This window comes from Thamnophis sirtalis, unplaced genomic scaffold, assembly GCF_051295495.1.
Source record: "Thamnophis sirtalis isolate CommonGarterSnake01/CBP01778 unplaced genomic scaffold, rThaSir2_p1.2 scaffold_7, whole genome shotgun sequence".
Taxonomy (NCBI): domain Eukaryota; kingdom Metazoa; phylum Chordata; class Lepidosauria; order Squamata; family Natricidae; genus Thamnophis; species Thamnophis sirtalis.
In genome coordinates this window covers 17,753,209-17,773,736 of record NW_028261387.1, presented here as the reverse complement: position 1 = coordinate 17,773,736, position 20,528 = coordinate 17,753,209, and the positions used below count along the sequence as shown (strand labels likewise).

General features: G+C 38.8%; 1 pseudogene; it reads right to left on the bottom strand.

Moving 5' to 3' along the window:
• Positions 1–4,950: 4,950 nt before the first annotated feature.
• LOC148044557 (small ribosomal subunit protein uS19-like) lies at positions 4,951–19,354 on the bottom strand (annotated as a pseudogene).
• Between the last annotated feature and the right edge of the window lie 1,174 nt (positions 19,355–20,528).

Sequence of the window (20,528 nt, the reverse complement as noted above, 5' to 3'; positions counted from 1 at the left end):
GCTATTAATTGATCAACCACCTCCAGTGTGAAATTCCCCCATCAGGGCCACAAGCCAACTGGCAGAGTTAGGTCTTCAGACTCGTATGGAAAGTCAGGAGGGTGGAAGGCAGTCTCACCCCAGAGGACAAGATGTTCCAAAGGGCTGGTGCCATGTCAAAGTAAGCTCTTCTCCTGGACCCCATCGGCCAAAATTCCTTGACTGATGGGATCCTCATGAAGCCTCCTCTGCCATTTTGAGTCAGACAGTCCTGTCCCTTAGAGGTGGTGGGGGGTAGTTGGCAGAAATATGATTGTTGAGCGCTGTAAATAACAATCTATGTTTGCTATCAAACAAGAAATGTATTTTCTTATATTTTATGCTGAATATGATCAGCTCAGATACTTCCTATGAAATGTCCAGAGAAGGATGGAAAACCACAGCCAGAGTCTCCTCTCACTCCTCTCACTGTCAGCTAAGTATTTTTAGCTGACAACATATGTCACCTCAGTGCCTGTGGGGCTGGGCTTATAGGAATCATAATTCAAGTATCTTAGAAGACTCGTGATACAGGAGGATTAAGGTTGTGATTAATATCTCCCTTTTAGTAGATCATCATAAAATATAAGGATGCTCCCTTTATACCACACCGCAGACAGATATCATTCAGCCTGTGCCTTTTGCTATTAATTCAAAATGATATTAGATTAACCTCGCTATACTTCGCACTTGGCTGAGTTAAACCATGTTTCATCAAGTATCCTTTTGTTGAAGTGGTCAGATCAGGGTTTCAGAAAAGAATACCCTTAACCCTTGCATTCAATCATGTATTAATTAGAGGTATAATTGCCCCTAGAAATGGAGGCTCAATTTCACACTGTTATTTAATAAATACTTGGCAGACCTCTTCAGCTCAGTCCTTTTGTACTGAATTTCTTTTCTAAGGACTTCAAAGGAAATTAGCAGAATCTTTTTTAAAAAATCCATTAAGACCAATGGAACCAATCAGAAAAGGGGCACAACTTAGCATAGTTTTTTTTTAAAAAGTAGATATATTTAAATTTACCCAGATGGAGGCTTTGTGAAGAAAAATAGAACAGAAAAAAAATTAAAATTCAGGATATAATATGTTATTACAACAGTATTTGTCTTCATTTATTTTTAACCACTTGTAATTTTTCAAATAATCTATATGTCTCTTTCTTCTTTTCCCCTTGGTTTTTTTCTGCTTTCATTATTTTAAAAGCAATAAAACATTATTTTAAAAAAATGGATATTGGAGACTTAAACAGACCTGAATCCTATAACAAAATGACAGTGTTGTTTTTATTTATGTAGCAAAAACTTAAATGGAAATATTTCCATTTAAAAGACACCATAAAAAGTGTCAGAACAATTGAGAACTTGCAAGGTTTTTAAACCGCAGCATAGATATTATGTATCGTGGAAGACAAGTTGCTGGCAAGAAGCTGGTGTCATTTCCAGCTATGCTAATTCTCATTATTATGCAGTGATTGTTGGTTTGCCTTCAAAGCTTTTAAGGGGGTAAGAGAGAAAGGGAAAGTATGAAATCAAAATGGAGCTGACTAGTTACAAATCCACAGGTGTGTCAAAGCTGTGCTTGTGTTTTTAAAAGATTAATAACAAACAAACAAATAAGTACCAGAGAATGAATGGCCTCTCAAGAAATAAGAGCATTGCTTTCATACCCTTGGAAGAGTTTCAGAAATGAGAAATGATCTACAGACATGACTTTCTCTCCAGAGCCAAAACATACCCTTTAGTTTAAAGTGGGGGAAATCTGCAGCTCATTTCACCAGTAAGTGGAGATGAAACATCTGGAATGATCACATTTTTTTTTAAAAAAAAAAATTCCTAATGCCATTCTTTAGGATGTGTGACCTGAGTCCAGCTAAATTATGGGAAGATTGGGCTAATAATGCAATGATTAATATATTCCAGAGGCATTTATTTCAGTCTGCATATATATTGAACTCTGCCTATAAGTTCAAGAGATAATATATAAACTTACCCCCCCCCCCAAATCACAGAACATGGTTTTCTGCACCATTTATAGTCCATTACAATATAATTTGGAGAATAAAACGTGAATGGGACACATGCTTTCTGAATTTTCCCATTTTATCGGAATCCATTTGGTGCAATTCAACCATGTAGTTGATGCTTCCCATAAAAAAGCTTATGCTGAATTACTGGAGTTTTTCAAGAAAAGATAGGAGAACCATTTATCTAGGATGGAATAAGGTTTCACGCCTTGGGCAGGGTGTTGGACTAGAAGTTCTCCAAGGTCTCTTCCAATCCTACGATTCTATTATTCTTTTTACTTTCTTTTTTTAAGAGCTTCCATGTATTATATTTCCTCATTACTGAATCTAATCTCCTTATTTGGCCTATAAACGTACATTATTATCATTTCTGCCTGATGTGGAGAAATTAAAATCCTGTATTGATGTAAAGCATGGGTGTCAAACATCATGTTACATGATGTATTGTGACCTATCATGGTGGGTTTTTGCCTTTGTGGAGAAGGGATAGGCATGGCCTAAACCAGAGGTGGGTTTCTGCAGGTTTGGCCAAGATTGGGCGAACTGGTTGTGACAGCGACTGGAGGTTCCGCCCACCCATATGGACACTTCTGCGCATGCACAGAAGCTTCTGTGCATGCACAAAAGTGTCATGTGTATATGCAAGCAAACTGGTAATAAAAAAATGGAAACCCACCACTGGCCTATACATGGTGCATCCAGCCCACACACACACCCCAGTTTGATAGGCCTGAGGTAGAAGACCTCAATCCAATGCCATGCCCCAAACTTGTAGGAGATGGCAACTCCCATCAACCCTAGTTAGCCTTTCAGCAATAGTCAGAATGGCTACAGGAACATTAGCAGGTGTAATCCAACACTTTTGTGCAATACAACTCTGGGAAATGCTGCACTAAAGAAAAACAGCACTTTGCAAGAATTTGACCTTGGGTGTGCGCGAGTAGTTACAAAGTTAGAAAGCTTCATGATTTCCAGACTGTACTGTTCATATAATTTATATAATCAGTATATTTGGTTACATCATTTCCTTCTTTGTTCTAATAATTTACAGAACACCAAAGAAAACCTAGAATGCTGCCTCTGTTTAAAAATCAACAGTCAGTTACTGATTAACCAAAAATTGTGCCTTGCAGTTAATTTGTTAAAAAGAACAAGAGACTGAGATTGTGGGTGTGATTATCTCTGGCTGTTGATTCTTGGCAGCTGCAATTTTATAGCCAAAAGAAAAAGCATTTTAGATTCCTGGCCATAATGAACTATGAAACCAAAGAATCCTGATGCCAATGCACACAGAACTGAACAATTATGAAAAGAGAAAAAGAATAATATAAATTCTTTTCTTTCTTTTGCGTTTGGTTTGTTTTTTTTACAGGAAAGCAAAAGTGTTGTCTCTGTGCATAAGTAAGAATACAAGATTGAGACTTCAGCCCATTCTACAGCTTTTTATAATCTTCTTACATACACATGTAAGACTGGCAATAATAGACAATATGAAGAGTAAAGATAAGATGGAGGGAGCTAGTTATTCAGAATATTCACTTCTAGAGATTCGGTGAATTGCCTTTCTATCATCCCAGAAGTATAACAGTAACACATTAAAAGGGTAGCAATTCACATTAACAATATACGAATATATACCCAAAAGATAAAACACAGCCAATGAATAATCAAAGAACAAAAGGTGGTAATGCAACACTAATCCAAATGTTTTATCTTTTTCTGAATCTGCATTGCTGAAATCTAGAATGGATTCCAAACACAATGGAATGAATGTGGGTTCTCTTTATTGTGCAACCCCAATGCCGTTGGGGGAAAATCTCCGTGGAAGTTATAAAGGAAACAAGGAAATGCTCATGATTGGACCAAACCTGAAACTCACTCAGAGAGTTTGGGATCTGTCAGGCTAAGCCCAAGAACAAAGTACAACAAGTCAGCCAGAGTTCAGGTCTTTATTTGCTTATACACAATAGGCAGAAGCTTGCCAGGCTAAACCTTGACTACTCAAAGCCTAATGGATATTTCCTGGGAGATTCCAGGGTGTGGCTATTCTGTCTCTCTTCCTGTTTTCCTATCCAGCCCTGGGCTGGGCTGCCTCTTTCTGTCCCTCAATTTTCTGAAATGTGCTCCCTCCTTCCTGCTTTGCTATAGTCCATCACATCAGCTTCCCCTCTGTAGGAAGAGGATCCATGTATATGACAATGCACACATAAATATACATAATGTCTGCTACAACATCCTACCTGTCAATGACTACTTCAGCTTCAACCACATTAATACACGGGCAAACAATAGAGACACATTCAAGGTAAACCCCTTCAAACTCGATTGCAGAAAATACGATTTCAGTAACAGAGTGGTCAATGCCTGGAATGCACTACTTGGCTCTATTGTTACACCCTCAAAACCCCATAACTTTAACTTTAAACTGTCTACCATGGACCTCACCCCATTCCTAAGAGGTCTGTAAGGGGGTGTGCATAAGCGCACCAGTGTGCCTATCATCCCCGTCCCACTGTCTCCATTTATTTGTACTCATTTCCTATGTTCATGTCCATGTTTATACTTATACCTATTATCTCGTACATGTTTGACAAACGAAATAAATAAATAAAATAAACACACATGAGTATACACACACACACATTTAATACAATATACAACTTTGCTGGGTGATTGGCAGCAGACAAATGGTAAGTTTGTGATAGTGACAAATATCTATAGCTGATGTGTAGGATGAGGGTGAAGTTTAATTTTTTGAGATTGGTTTCCATATGTTTTGTTACCAGCCTAGGAAACATCTTCAGCAGTGTGTATGGAATGTCAGTGTTGGTGGTGTTCTGCTTATAAGGGCTTTGGGTGGTCAGTAGGTCTTGTGATGGGAGGGTCATCTCAGATGAGGGTTTTGCTATGGATCTAGTGATGGATCAGGTGTGGGCCACATCAGGTGAGGATCATTGGGAGGTGAAGTGGTGGTTAGGGAGTGGATTGCATGAGTTGATTGAAGGTCGATGCCATTGCTGGTTGTGGAGGTCACTTGAATTCTCAGAGATTTGTAGGCTGGTTGTAGGCTGATGTGGATTGCTTGTGGAAATAGTTAAGTTATAAGAATTTACAGGGATGTGGAGACTCAGTGGCTAAGACACTGAGCTTGTTGATCAGAAAGGTCGACAGTTTGGTGGTTCGAATCCCTAGTGCTGCATAACCTAGTGATCTCCCATTACTTGTCCCAGCTTCTGCCAACCTAGCAGTTCCAAAGCATGTAAAAATGCAAGTAGAAAAATAGGAACCACCTTTGGTGGGAAGGTAACAGCGTTCCGTGCACCTTCGGCATTTAGTCATGCCGGCCACATGACCACAGAGAAGTCTTCGGATAGCTCTGGCTCTTTGGCTTTGAAATGGAGATGAGCACCACCCCTAGAGTCAGGAACAACTAGCACATATGTGCGAAGGGAACCTTTACCTTTACTTTTAAGAATTTACAGGGATCAAAGGCAGCAGTAGTAGGCCATTTACTCAGATTTCATTGCATGTGTAAATGAAGATTGGATGGTTAAATAAGAATTCCTTCACAGATTCCTTTAGTTTGAGAGTTGCATTCTTTTCAGAGAGTAACAAGAGAATCTATCAGATTGACTAGTACAAGCTATTTCTTTTTGTTTTTTTTAAAGCAGGTGTTATTATGCAAAGCCAAACATGCCATAAATGTTGATAATGTCAGAGACAACTGTGTCAGTGGTTAAACTGAAATGAGCTTGCTGCCTTATGCAGTAGCTCAATTTGGAAGACAAAGAAACTTGACTTTAAAGGCATCTGAATCAATCCCAATTTCAAATTAAATTTGGAATATCCTGTAGAGCTCAAGGGATGTAGCTCCATTTACCATGTGCAGTTAAGGAACAAACAATTTTTTCATTTAGAAGAAATTGAACAAGGATTACACAAAACATCAAACATTTTCAGTGCCATTTTTCTCCATAAAAGTCAAGTTAACAATCTTCTGGCCTTAATCATATGTGCTCCAGAGATCATTCTGACAGGAAAAAGAATAGTGGTGCTTTTTTCTCCCTTTGTTCTTTCCAACTACAAAACCAAACCAGGCAATCATCAGGTTGTGAAACACTGGCTTAAGAGATTTACCCACTTGTACCTTACCACTGCACTACCATGCCTTGGCAACATTTTTTCCTGCTATGTCCCAAGGAAGTTGCCTTTACTGCATTCTCAGCGGTTTCACCACAAAACCGCGGAGGACAAAATCGCGCTCGACAAAAGCACGCATTTGACGTCATCACAGCGCGACGAAAACATCGCGCTGTGATCGAAAAATGAAAAAATAAAGCGAAAACCTTACCCTAACCCCCCCAAACCTAACCCTAAACCTAACCCTAAACCTAACCCTTAACCTAACCCTAAATCTAACCCTAAACGTAACCCTTAACCTAACGCTAAACCTAACGCTAACCCTTAACCTAATGCTAAACGTAACCCTAATGCTCTAAACCTAAACCTAACCCTTAACCTAACCCTAACCCTAAACCTAACCCTTACCTTTATGTGAATCAGCTTGCTTTAATTTTAATTTTATTTCAATTTTTAATTTTTTTCGTCGCGCTGTGATGACATCAAATGCGCGCTTTCGTCGAGCGCGATTTTGTCCTCCACAGTTTTGACGGGTCACGTTCTCAGCCACGAGTGAAAAAGCCTTTAGGTTATCCTTAATGGCATCAGTGTTAAAGTTGTGCTTTCTGTCTAATTTCATCATCATCCAAGAACAGTCTCAAGGTGGGTCAAATCTGTTAGGCTTTATCTCCCATTATCTTAAAGGGACAAAGTGGCTCAGTGGCTAAGACACTGAGCTTGTTGATCAAAAAGGTCAGCAGTTTGGCGGTTCAAATCCCTAGTGCTGCGTAATGGAGTGAGCTCCTGTTACTTGTCCCAGCTTCTGCCAACCTAGCAATTTGAAAGCAAGCACATGTAACCCAACTGTAAAGAAAGTCCTTTAACAGGAAAGATAGCTTTTACTGATAATCAGATCATGAAATACTCCAGAAACTGTATTGACGTGAGTGCCAGATTTTTTTTAAAGTTAATTTTAAGGTGTCATATGGTTACAGAAGGTGAATGGAAAGATCTCTGATTTCTTGTAGAGTTCAAAGATGTTGCACTGCAATGCAATGCAAACGTATTGCGGGATAATTTGTGAGGTCGATTTATTTTTGCATCAGTGTTACATGAATTCAACCTCATAATAAACCCACACTGGATTTATTCAGTAATCCAAAATTACGCATGCCAATTTCTGGAGGGATACATGAACCTGGTCCCTATGAGATAACACAGTCTAATAATCATATTTAGCTTATTCCACACACCTAATATTGAAATAGACACAAGCATATGCTTAAAAAAGTAAAGACCCAACATATACTTACCTAGACAATAATATGAAAGTGGTACCATTTGTTTCTTATAAGACTTTTAAAAAAATCTAGTCTAATTTACAGTCTTTGTGGTTTTTTGCATCAAATACAAATATTTTTAACATCAACCAAGCTGGATATTATCATATAAATGTCTTGAGTTAGGAAGAGAAGAAGAGTCTGCTCATTGGGTGGAATTTTGGAGAATTTGGCAAATAGCTGATTGAGCTCATATAAAGCACACATGTTCCTTATTTAACAGAGGAAAACATATAATGGGCTATCCATTGGCATATGCATAACTATTAGGAGTATGCATTTAAAATGCAAGTGAATTTACAACTAATTAAATAAATGTATGTTCTTATGGAAGGAAGCAGACCAAAGCATTACACTGTACTGAGATATTGAGATAATCCTTGTTCTTTCCCCCATGTACCCATAGATCCTTCTAATGCACATATACATAATTTTTGTGCTTCGTTTGGCTTGTGTCATCTCATTAAAACATTGCCATGTAAATGTATCATAAGTGTTGCCTGAAGATTTCTGTCTAATGCAAAATTTAGCTTAAATTCTTCTGGCATCAAATACTTTCTTATGCACAAACCTTCTGTTTGCTTTGCTGACATTCCTTCTTAGTTGGCTCTCATGGTGATTCATTATCTCGTGATATGGATTTCCAAGTATCATCTTTGCATTGATTTTTATATCTTTAATAACCTCTCCACTGAAGATGGCTCCACTTGGTGTCATTGATCGCATCAAAAATTCAAGGCTTACAGAAATACTAGAGGGCTAATTGGTAGTAGAACATTTCAGACTTAATCTTAATGCGGTCTTAATCTTTTGCACTAAACCTACCTGGAGGTTTGCTCATTGGAACTAAAGGGGAAAATTGAGTATTCAGCTAAAAATTACCTGGTTTAAGATACACAAGACACACGGAAAATCCAGATAGTTGGATTTGGAATCATTAAAATCAAGCTGCTTTTGGCAACTGACTTCAAAACCCTGGGTTATCAATGTCTCTCAGTCCTAAATCATTTTACTCTCTATAAGCATAAAATGCATATACATCTGCTGTCAGACAAAAGACAGTCTGTCTAAGTATCCATTTCGAGGTTTAAATGCATTGCTCATATAGATTGATATGCTGTTGTTGTCCTGATTTAGCAAGTGTATATAGAACCATTTTGCCTGATTGCAACATTTACAAGGGCACGAACTTCAAAGGCCTATCTTGATGTCTTTCTGCTTTGGCAGTTCATTCCTTGAATGCCATGGCCAACCTGAAATCTCTACTAATCAAATTTGTATTTATTTATCAAACTTGTATGCTGCCCGTCTTGCCAAAGGCAACTCTAAGAGGCTTAGAGGCATTGAATAAAATGCACTATAAAACAGTAAAACAATAAGGATCTTAAATTTAAAATAAAACTAAGCAGGATGGAGATGGACGGAGCAAAGTGAACACAGGGAGGAAGTAAGATGATCTATTCCATTACCCACATCCAAAGTGCCATGCCGTCATTGGGACTTCAGGCTATTAGCAAGGTTCACGCTTCAAGGCCTTTCAGAAGGCCAAAAGAGTGGGAGCAGATCTGACCTCTGGGGGCAAGGTGTTCCAGAGGGCAGGAGACATGCCAGAAAAGGCACTGTTCCTGGATGCATCTGGCTGGAATTCTTTGACTGAAAGAGTCCACAGCATTCCTCTTCTGCTAGTAAGGGTGGGGTGGACTGATCCCATCAGGTGAGCTTGTTTCTCAGATAGCCTGGACCCATTGCCTCTTCATGTAGACATTCAACAAATTGGGATCATACAAATGTGTTGATAATGCAAGCCCTGGAAAGTTAGCCAGTACAGGTATAATGGTGGAAAATTTGGAATTTATAATCTGTACCAGAAGGTTGGAGAAGGCTGCCTTAAATGTCTCCACTTTTTTTTTTGAGGGGGAAAATTCATTTTTTTTTCTATCCAATGGATACACAGGCACTGGTGCTAGCATTTGGCAAGCAGTGGCAAATCCTGAGACCTTAGAAGGGTGATCCAATTCTAAGCTGCAACTGTTGGAGCTAATAGTTCGTGTGTTTTGCATGTTTCCTCTGTATGCCTAGTGGGAGCAGTGGGAGATTAAAAGCAATTCAGACTCGCATATGGAGCCCCATCTATGGAGTTAGGGGCATATCATTTCAACTCCAACAGCCTGGACCATGAGAGATACATCTTGAGATAAAGCCAGCATCATTAAACAGCTGAAATTTAGCACATACATAATTGCAAAATCAGAAGCTCCTGGATGGAAGTTGTCAGTGGGATTCTATTACTGCAAATGATTTTGGGGTGGCAAAGAAAAAGTCTTATGGAAAAGAATTAAGGTTGCAAGATTTTATCCATTAATTTGATAGATGATTGGATTTGTTTAATTATTTTAAATGCTTCCTGGCAGCTTCAGCTACCTTAACGGGAGATGAGAAATAATAAGAGTTATTCTGATTAATCAGGCAGCATAATAAGGGAGGAAGAAAGAAAGGGGATGGTTTATGTCATTTCAAGCCCTTCTAAAAATCCCAGATTCCTGATTCCATTTTAAAAATATAATTTACCTCCTCTATCATTGTATACACGTGGTCACAAAATGGATGGTGGATGAAATGATACTTGTTTTTGTGTATTGCCTAAAATGGAAGTAAGATTTCTGTTTTAAAATAAAATGTAATATACACATATCTAATACAATTACTGGGTTAACTGAATGAAAGACTAAACTTTCTATAATAAATTTTCAATTTTAATAGGATTTTAATAACAAAAGTGAGGTGGTAGTCATTTTTGGGTGGGGGGGATATATTGTGGAAGTAATATTGCAACGGCAGAAGCAGAGTTTTCTTTCCAACCAAGATTGGTAAATTGAGCTATTCTAAATATTGCTGGATATACATTCCCCTCATCATTGTCTGCTAGGTGTATGGTCTGGAAATGATGGGAGTTTGTTGCAAGTTGCCTGCATCTATATATTACTAAAATACTTGTTGTGATCTTTACCTGGGTGAAATGGTACATTATAAAGTGATAATTTTTGAACTAAGGTACCTCAGGAAAAGAATCCCCAGAGCAATGAGAGATTTGTTTGTCATCTTGCTAACAAACATTGAATTCGACAATTGACAACAATTGTGGAACTAGTTCAAGAACACAGTATCTGAAGATTTCCTGCAAATCAAGTGATCAATAATCCTAACATCATGTGCAGTCTGAGATAGCATGAACAAGTTCTTCTGTATTTCCAAGAAAAAATTGAGACATTCAAAAAAAGACTTGAAGAATATAACTTACCAAAACCCCAAAAATGGTACAATTCAGAGGTGGCATTCAGCAGGTTCTGATCAATTCTGGAGAACCAGTAGCAGAATTTTTGAGTAGTTCAGAGAACCGGTAAATACCACCTCTGACTGGCCCCACCCCCATCTGTTCTCTGCCTCCTGAATCCCAGTTGAGCAGCAGGAAATGGGGATTTTGTAGTAACCTTCCCCTGGAGTGGGGAGGAAATTGAGATTTTACAGTATCCTTCCCCTGCCATGCCCACCAAGCCACACCCACAGGACCGGTAGTAAAAAAAAATTGAATCCTACCTCTGCTACAATTAATTAAAACGGTGGCAATCAGGAATTATTGCATGAAGCACAATTTAGCAGAGAAAAACAGCAATAATTTATACACACAATGAATCCCTGTTGACTAATTGTCATTGATGCATCAGGATGAATAGGAAAGACATTTGTTATCATTTTGATCCTCCTAGGGAGATGGAGATGTTGCTATTGCTTTAGCGTCATTCAGTACTGCAGCATCATTGAGGCCTGCTGATAGGACAGCACATTCAAGATTCAAGATATTCCTCCAAGTGAATGAAAATGTTCTTTATAGCATGAAAAAACTCCAATACTGCAAATTTGCTTCAACATGCAAGCTTTATTGTTTGGGATGAGACCCTCATGATTAGGAAGGAGAGCTTTGAGGCCATCAATTGGACTCTTCTTAATATATGTGTCAAGAATGAGAATTTTGGGGAAATTTCTGTCAGCTTCTACTAGTTGTAGAAATACAAAATGATTATGGTATAAAGAATGTATTCATCAAAAAAATCATAATTATAGAGAATCTTTGCCAAGTTACAATTGAAGAGAAACATGTAGTCAAGTGAGGAAGAAGGATGATATTTTAAGTTCTTTAGAGAACACAAAATTCATAAAAATCACAATGAGGAAATAAAATTACCTGAAGATATGATTCTTCCTGTAACAACTATGGAAGAATGTGCAGATGTTACCCACCCAGCATTTCATAATCCTACAGAACTGTTCTGCAAGAGCTGTATCTTGGTTCTTCTCAATGAAATGATGATGAAAATCTATTCCACATGCATTAAGCACTTCCCTAGAATGATGAAATAATATTGTTCCTTAAATGCTGCCAGTGAAGGAGATAACATTACTCATTTTCAACATAATTCCCTGATTGATTGATTGATTGATTGATTGATTGATTGATCAAACTTGATTGATTGACTGATTGAACTCTGGATTGTCACCACATAAGCAGGAATTGAAGAAATACTCTCTGTTTTGCAATATAATTCAGAAGATCATGGAAGAAAAAAATCACAGTGTAGCAAAGATAAGCATTGATGTATTCAATAATGACATTGTCACAATTTCAAGAATTATGCTGATATGATATGATATGATCTTCCACCCATTACTTTTTCTCCTGCCTTCAGGTGCCTTCCAAAATAGGCTGTGTCCCTCTTCTTTTGTGGCAGCCCTTCAAACACTGCTATCATGTTGCCCATAGTCCTTTTCCATATATTTAATTAAATTCTGTCATTTTGTTGGAAGGCAAAGGTTTCCAGTCCATTCCCAGCCGGGAGTCACCACCGACGCTAAAAGAAAGTTTCGTGAAGACACCTGCCTGGAAATTATGAGTTTTTATTGAAGAAAGAAAGAACGGGAAGTATGAGACACAGCTCGGTTGTTCCCGGGTCTGCAGCACCCCATATATAGTTTGGTTTCCCCTTTTATACAGTTTTTCTTACTTCAGACTATTGTGTAAATTCAGATTTTACAAAGTTCTTTAATTCCGGAAAGAAAAAAAAAGAATTATGCTCAGTTTATCAGAAGGTGAAGTGGACACATTTCCCAATACTTTGCTCTCACTATACATAAAACCCAAGGACAAACTACAGAGAATGTGCCGATTTATCTGGAAAAATGGGTATTCCAGCCTGGTCAGCTGTATGTTTCTTTAAGATGAGGAAAAAGAAGTTGAAAACGTCAGAGTATTAAAGAATAGCAGATTAACCACAGTGTTTTCATCCCAAACATCCTGTTATAGGGAAAGCATCTATATTTGTCTTGCTACCCATCTCTCCTCTTCAATAAAATGTTTTCTTTAATTTTAAAACCAGAACAATAGCCATCTGCCCACGGTCTTAGTGTTTTCTGTTTAGGTGAAGAAATATCATTGAAAGGATGGCCCAATGGATCATGAGTTGTCTAGCCTCATCTAAAGGCAGAGGATGCAGCCATCTTGTTGAAATTAAACCCATCTGGATCTGATTACTTGCATTGAAAACCACTTGTGAACCTCACAAATACTATCCAGCTTTTCAGGATGGGATATAAATAAGCAAATAATAAATCAAATGACTCAAAGGCTTATAAACTCGATTAGGTCTGGGAGTAGTTAAGAAAGCATGAATCTGAATATTCAGTACGCTCGTATTAAGCCATAAATTTTTAGTTCCCATTAAAAGACTAAATGCACACATTATGTCCCCTTAAAAATGTTAATGCTTTTTAACAGACAACCTGCCTGCTAGGTTGCTTGCTTGCACTTTCACCATTACAATGTTCGTGCCCATGTACGGTTCCCACTTCTAAAGTACAAAAATCCAGATGTGTCCACAGATGACAGCAAAGAGATACAGAGAGCTCTAGCCCTGCTCTCATCTAATGGTTAATCAGAGTATTTTTTTTCCATCTTAGACTCAAAATCACAAGGCTCTTTTCAGTTTCAATTTATTTATATGCACAACAAAGGTCAGTCCATTGAATGTGACACTAAAAGCATTTGATAGATCTCCCAATAACAGTGAATCGAAAAGGGAAGAAAGGCTGGTGGGCCTCCTTCAGATGCCGTCAGCCAGACAATGTCGGCTGGCGGCTCCCCGGATGAGAGCCTTCTCTGTGGCTGCTCCGAACCTTTGGAATGAGCTACACCCAGAAATCCGGACCTTACCCACTCTCATGGCCTTCAGAAAAGCTGTTAAAACCTGGCTATTCTGGCAGGCCTGGGGTTGTTGACCTCATTGTTGAGGTCCAGCCCCGTTCATAACGAATGTATGCGTGTTGATTTTAACTTGTTTTTTATTTTTTATTTTCATTTTTTTTCCTTCTTCCTTCGTTGTGAGCTGCCCGGAGTCCTCTGGGATTGGGCGGCCTATAAATCATACAAACAAACAAACAAACAAACAAACAAACAAACAAACAAACAAACAAACAAATAAATAAATAAAGTGAAGTACCTATACCGTGTTTTTCCAAAAAAATAAGACAGGGGAGGTCTTATTTTCTGTTGACCCCCGAAATAAGCACTTGACCTTATTTTTGGGGAGGTCTTATTATTTTTGAGATGCAGGAGGCCCCATCACCTCAGCCCGCAGTATCCTGATGCAGAGAGAGCTGTAAATTCTGTCTTTGTTTCTGGCACACTCTTGACAACCTTAGCGTCGCTGGGCCGCTACTCTTTTGTGGCCACCACTAAGAGAAGGGCCGTGGTAGCTAGAATTTTCGGGAGCAGCCTCCATAAGGCCATTCCGTGTGGATGGCAGATATATGTGGGGCACGTGGGGCATATTCCCCCCTTCCTCCCCAGGAAATGGTAGGGACTGGCTTTGCATGTATTTTAGATGACACTTATTTTTTGGGGAGGGCTTATTTTTGGGAAAACAGGGTATTACTTTTACAGGCATATACTTCAACATGTACAAAAATAAATACTTTGGTCCAAGAGGTTTTTTAGGGTTATTATACATGTAGTCCTCAACTTACCATCCACAATTGAACGTAAAATTTATGTTGCTAAGCAAGACAATTGCTAAGTGAGTTTTGTCCCGTTTTACAACTTTCCTTGCCATGGTTATTTAGTGGATCACTGCAATTGTTAAGTTAGTATAAGTTAGTAATATGGTTTTGAAGCGAATCTTGTCAACCTTACTTGACAGAAGGTCGCAAAAGGTGATCACATGACCCTGCAACACTGCGACTGTCATAAATATGAGAAGGTTGCCAAGCATCTGAATTTTGGTCATGTGACTATAGGAATGCCGCAATGTTTGTATATGTGCAAAATAAGTCAGAAGTCGCTTCTTTTCAGTGCCGTTGAACTTTGAAAGGTCACTAAATGAACTGCTGTAAATTGAGGACTACCTGTACTGTCTGATTGTCCCAGACCAGCTAAGAGGCTCTGTAGTATTCTGGCTCTTGTTTCAGAATGAATGAAAATCTGTCAAAACGGATAGAGGCACAGCCTTGATGGCAACCTAGATGCAAATTATTGAAGAACCTATGATTGTAATTATATGTTTCTCTTCCTGAGCAAAGGTGTACCTACATAAGGAGCCGAGGTGGCGCAGTGGTTAGGGTGCAGTACTGCAAGCCAGTTCAGCTGACTGTTATCTGCAGTTCAGCGGTTCAAATCTCACCAGCTCAAGGTTGACTCTGCCTTCCATCCTTCCGAGGTGGGTGAAATGAGGACCCAGACTGTGGGGGCAATTTCCTGACTCAATTTGCTAAAAATCTGTAAACCGCTTAGAGAGGGGTGAAAGCCCTATGAAGCAGTATATAAGTCAAATAAATAAATAAATAAATAAATAAATAAATAAATAAATAAATAAATAAATAAATAAATAAATAAATAAATAAATATACTATTGCTTATTTTTCAGAAGAAGGCAAAAAGAAAGGAATGACAGAAGATCAACTGGTTAGATAGTGTCATCAGCATAGTGAACATGAATTTGGGCAGACTCAGAGAGACAATGGAGGACAGGGAGAGGCTGGCATGCTGTGGTCCATGGGTCGTGAAGAGTTGGATATGACTTAGTGACTGGCCAACAAAAATGTATGAGAAGGAGTAGTCAAAAGTACGATAGTATTTTAAAAGTGGTGGGAATTCATGTTTTTATTTTTACTTGATACCCTTCATACACTTTCTTTCTTCCGCTGTTACAATTGGGATTGAATCATTGGGGTGAGAATCCAGGGCTCTATTGAACACTGCTAAGGCACATTTGGTTTGCCAGAATGATAGGGGACAGCAGGGCAGATGGCTGCTTCAGCCTCTGTATTGCTTATTGGCATACCAGATTTGCATGCCTTACCATGAATGATCCTTCTTCATAGACTGATTGGTGAATTCTAGGAGTTGTTGACCATACATCTTCAAGTTGGCAAGGTTGAGAAACACTGTCTCAGCTATAAGTGATCTCTTGACCTCCTTGTCCACAATGCTTTTTCTCCAGAAAAGACCCAGTTTGTAAGACACTACAAAGAGAAAAGCAGCTTCTTTTCATGGTGGCTCAGTGGTTAGAGTACAGTACTGCAAGCTACTTCTGCTGACTGCAGGCTGCTGCAACTTGGCAGTTCAAATCAAACCAGGCTCAAGGTTGACTCAGCCTTCCATTATTCCAAGGTGAATAAAATGAGAACCCAAAATTGTTGGAAGTAATATGTTGACTTTGTAAACTACTTAGAGAGAACTGTAAAGGTGGTATATAAATCTAAGTGCTATTGTGCTATTGTTATTGCTATTTTATGGCCTCTGAAGTTAGATATAGATAAACCAAGGTCGTTTGTGATGGTTATGTAGGGATTTTAGTCCAGGAAACTATGCCTAATTCTTGTACAAATATTTAGTTCTGTTTCTTTCTAAATCATTATACTTCAAAGTTCTGAATAGACCTTGGCTATGCTTTGGAGGTGATTGAGAAGAAGCACTTCAGAGTACATAAAAGCTTTACCATCACACCTGTTTGTGACTCATTAAAACTGCCTTGACTGTTCCCAAATGCCTTAACCTGCATACTGTCACTTTTCATCAGAACATCTTTTACGTGTCAAAATTGTCTAAGTAACTTGAAGAGTTAGAGGGGGGGGGGAATGACAGCCTGCCCAGGTTAAAATGATCAGATGTTTTGCTAACACTTTTCATTCAATGGATTAATCAGTTAAAATGTAACTCCAATAATTATTTCATATTTTGGATCCCCCCCCATCCTCTCCTCTCCTTGGGAAATTGACTTCAGTGAAGAAATCAAGAAAAGTTATATTGACATAGGAAGCAATTAAAAAATGGTGGTGCTCAGATGAACATTCTACCTTCAGGCACTTCTGTAACCTACTACCATAAATCAAGGGTTTAGTGATTTTCTTCCTTTCATCCTGTTTATTTTTACTGATTACAAATCACATCAAATTCAGTTAAAATAAGCACCTTATTAAGAATGGGGCAGCAATAAAATATGTTCCCAAGTCTGCTTATGGCCAGACCAAGCCAATTGTGACAGAGCGAAGACATGGAGAAAGGAATCCACTAAAAGCTTCTTTTGAAAAACCCTGAAGTGCCCTGCTATAAAAGTGGTAATTTTATTTTTCTATAAAAAAAACCTTGAATGTTTTAATTTTGAAAGCCAAAACGGGGCGTTTTCACTCTCCCTTTTGTCTTTTAATAGGACTGTTATTTTTATGGGGAGTCCTGAAGGCTAGAGTGCTTAGAAATCCTATAATAGGCATGAGTTAGGTGAACATGATGTGTTTGGCTCATAAAAATGAAAGCTGGAGATTTATACACATGTGTGGCAACATCTGGAGAGGATTTACATGAGAGCACACCTGCACCTGGACATCAAATGTAACTAGAGGAAGGAGGGGGAAACTCTCAGGTTTGAACACAGCAGCAAGCTGAGAGGGAATTTGGAGAAGCACTGCCACATCAAACATTATCCAGATGTCTCATGCATTGTCTCGTTCTCAACAGATCTTTTTTAAAAAATGTATTTTATTTTTCCTTTGGTCCAGGGATATTACATACCTGGAGCAAATAATGAAAGCAAAGAATCCTCTGAACCAATTCTTCTATTAGAGACAGAAACCATCTTTCCAAGGGTCTAGTGGAAGGAAATAAATTGATACACATGAGAAATGCATTGGAGGAGAAAGGAGTGGGAAACAGAGAATTTCTTTTAGGTAGTGAAGTCTGAAATTTAGGAGGCAAATTACCATCATTGGAAGGGTTAACCTTTTCACTGAATTCCATCTGAAGTCTTGGACAAGACATTTTTCTCTTGGCTTCCCTAGTTTCTCTTCTGAAAAAAAATGAAGACAAATGAAGCACAAATAGTAGTGCTTAGATTGTTCTTAGACAAGGCACTTCTCTCTTTATGTCACTTAAAGTTGTACTTGGACCAATACATTTTCTTCCCTGAATGTAGAATAATTCTACTTAAGGAATCCAACAACTTCTTTCAGCAGTAGGAATATCTCACTAACATTGGAGTTCATGTTCTACGCAGTGGATTAGGTAGGGTTTAGTCCTGTTCTGCAAGAAAAAGGAAGAGAATGATGGCTGGTTTTTTTTTAAAAAAATCTGTAGCTTGTTAGGGGAAACAAAAGGAAATGGAAGTAGCAGGTCTGTGGATGTTAATGAGACAATTTTGCTCTTCACATTTTTAGAATGTGACTTCTTTTGCCTAATGACAAACTTCAATAAGAGAAACCACTGTTTCTTCTCATTCATATAAAAGTTAGAGCTGCAGATATTCTGTAAAGTTTCCCCGAGCCATAGATGGTAATGTGAAATCTTTGTGTTCCGTATGGCAAGAGGGTCAAAAACTGCCTTTACTATTTCTGATCATTACTTTGCGTAGGTTTTCCAACGATTCAGTTTCTTTTGTTTGGGAACTGTTTTTATTTACACATAAAAATATTATTCCCTAAAACCCTCATTTTAGAGTAGGGATGTCAAACTCATGGTCCACAGGCCGGATGCATCACCCTCTGGCCAACCCCACCCCCAGGTTAGTGAAAGGGAAAAAAGTTGCAATATGTCATGTGACAAAATGATGACACGGGTTTGACATCCCTGCTTAAGAGGAATGAACTGAGATGAGTGGGTGATTCCGATCCCAGGTCAACCTGGGCTTGTGTGTGATGGAAAATTCTCCCAAATAGTGGCCAATTACAGTACTTCAGGCCTGATCTCCACTTGGTTGAAGATGTTCCCATTGGATATGCCTACCCTGCTGCCCACCATCTCTGGAAGTATAGCAATAGCAGTTAGACTTATATACCGCTTCATAGGGCTTTCAGCCCTCTCTAAGTGGTTTACAGAGTCAGCATATCGCTCCCACAGTCTGGGTCCTCATTTCACCCACCTCGGAAGGATGGAAGGCTGAGTCAACCCTGAGCCGGTGAGATTAGAACCGCTAAACTGCAGATAACAGTCAGCTGAAGTGGCCTGCAGTACTGCACTCTAACCACTGCGCCACCTCATGTCACACAAGTGCTCTTCACCACTTCTGGCTTTTCCATGGGAGATGCCTCCTTCTTGGCCTTGTGGAGATGTGTGATCAGTCAGTGTTGTTTGCAGCACAAACCGTGATTCAGCCTCCAGCACTGGTGGGCACTATATAGTTGCATCTGCTGTTCATAAGACATGTTGAGGAGCTGATCCAGGTCAACATCTTGATAGGTGAATTTCCAGAAAGTTTGCTTCTTTTTCTGCTCCACTTCTGCCATCTTAGCTGCAGTCTTCCCCGAGAAAAGCAATTCAAATTTGAAAGCGGATGTTGGCTTTTGGTGCACTCCTTCCAAATTTTGCAAGCACATGTAACCATTGTTCTCTATGTTCATATGTCTGCAAACGTATTGTGATAATCCCCACAGAATGTAGCTGTTTGGCTTTATTGCTATATAATCCTCATTATAATAAATCATATATATAATTATAAATCATCATATTAAAGTTTGCAGACGACACAACAGTGCTGGATCTCATAACTAGAGGGGACAAATCAGCATACAGGGAAGATGTCCAGAAGGTATCCGCATGGTGCTCAAGAAACAACTTACATCTAAATACTAGTAAGACAAAGGAGATGGTGCTAGATTTCCAGAAGCACAGAGAAGAACCTGCCCCACTGTATATTGAGGGGGGCTGTGTTGAAAGGGTTTCCTCTTTTAAATTCTTGGGAGTGTTTATTAGTCAATATCTCACCTGGAAAAACAACACGTCTCTGATGATTGGAAAGGCCCAACAGAGACTTCATTTCCTTAGAGTCCTGCGAAAAAATCAGGTGGAACAACGCTGATGATCTCTTTCTATCGTTCCACCATAGAAAGTGTCCTCTCATATTGTATTACAGTATGGTATGCTGGTTTAACAGCTGCGGACAGGAAGGCACTACAGAGAGTGATCAATTCGGCACAAGAAACCATTGGTTGCCCTTTGACACCACTGGATGACATCGCCAGATCTCACTGCTTTAGCAGAGTAAAGAAGATACTCAGAGATAATTTACATCCTGGTCAGTGTCTCTTTGCATTTCTACCATCAGGCAGAAGACATCAAAGTATAGCCAGCCGAACAAACAGGGTTAAAGATAGTTTCTATCCTTGAGCTGTGAAACTTTTAAATACAACCACAATCACTCCATGCACACACTAGTTTTTTTTTTCTTTTTCTTTCTTTTTTTGTTTCTGTTATAATTTTGCACCAGTGAGGTTAAAACCAATTTTGTTGTATTTAAGTACAATGACAATAAAGATTATACTTATACTTATTTCTAAACCTAGCTCTTTTATACATAGGTGAATAAACCAAGACTAAATTAGGTTTCCTGACCTAACTTCTGAGCCCTGCCTCAGAAAATCAGGAAATCTCTGAAAGAGCATGATATTCTTCATATGCTCAGAGGCATACTTGTAGCTTCTTTATCTAAAA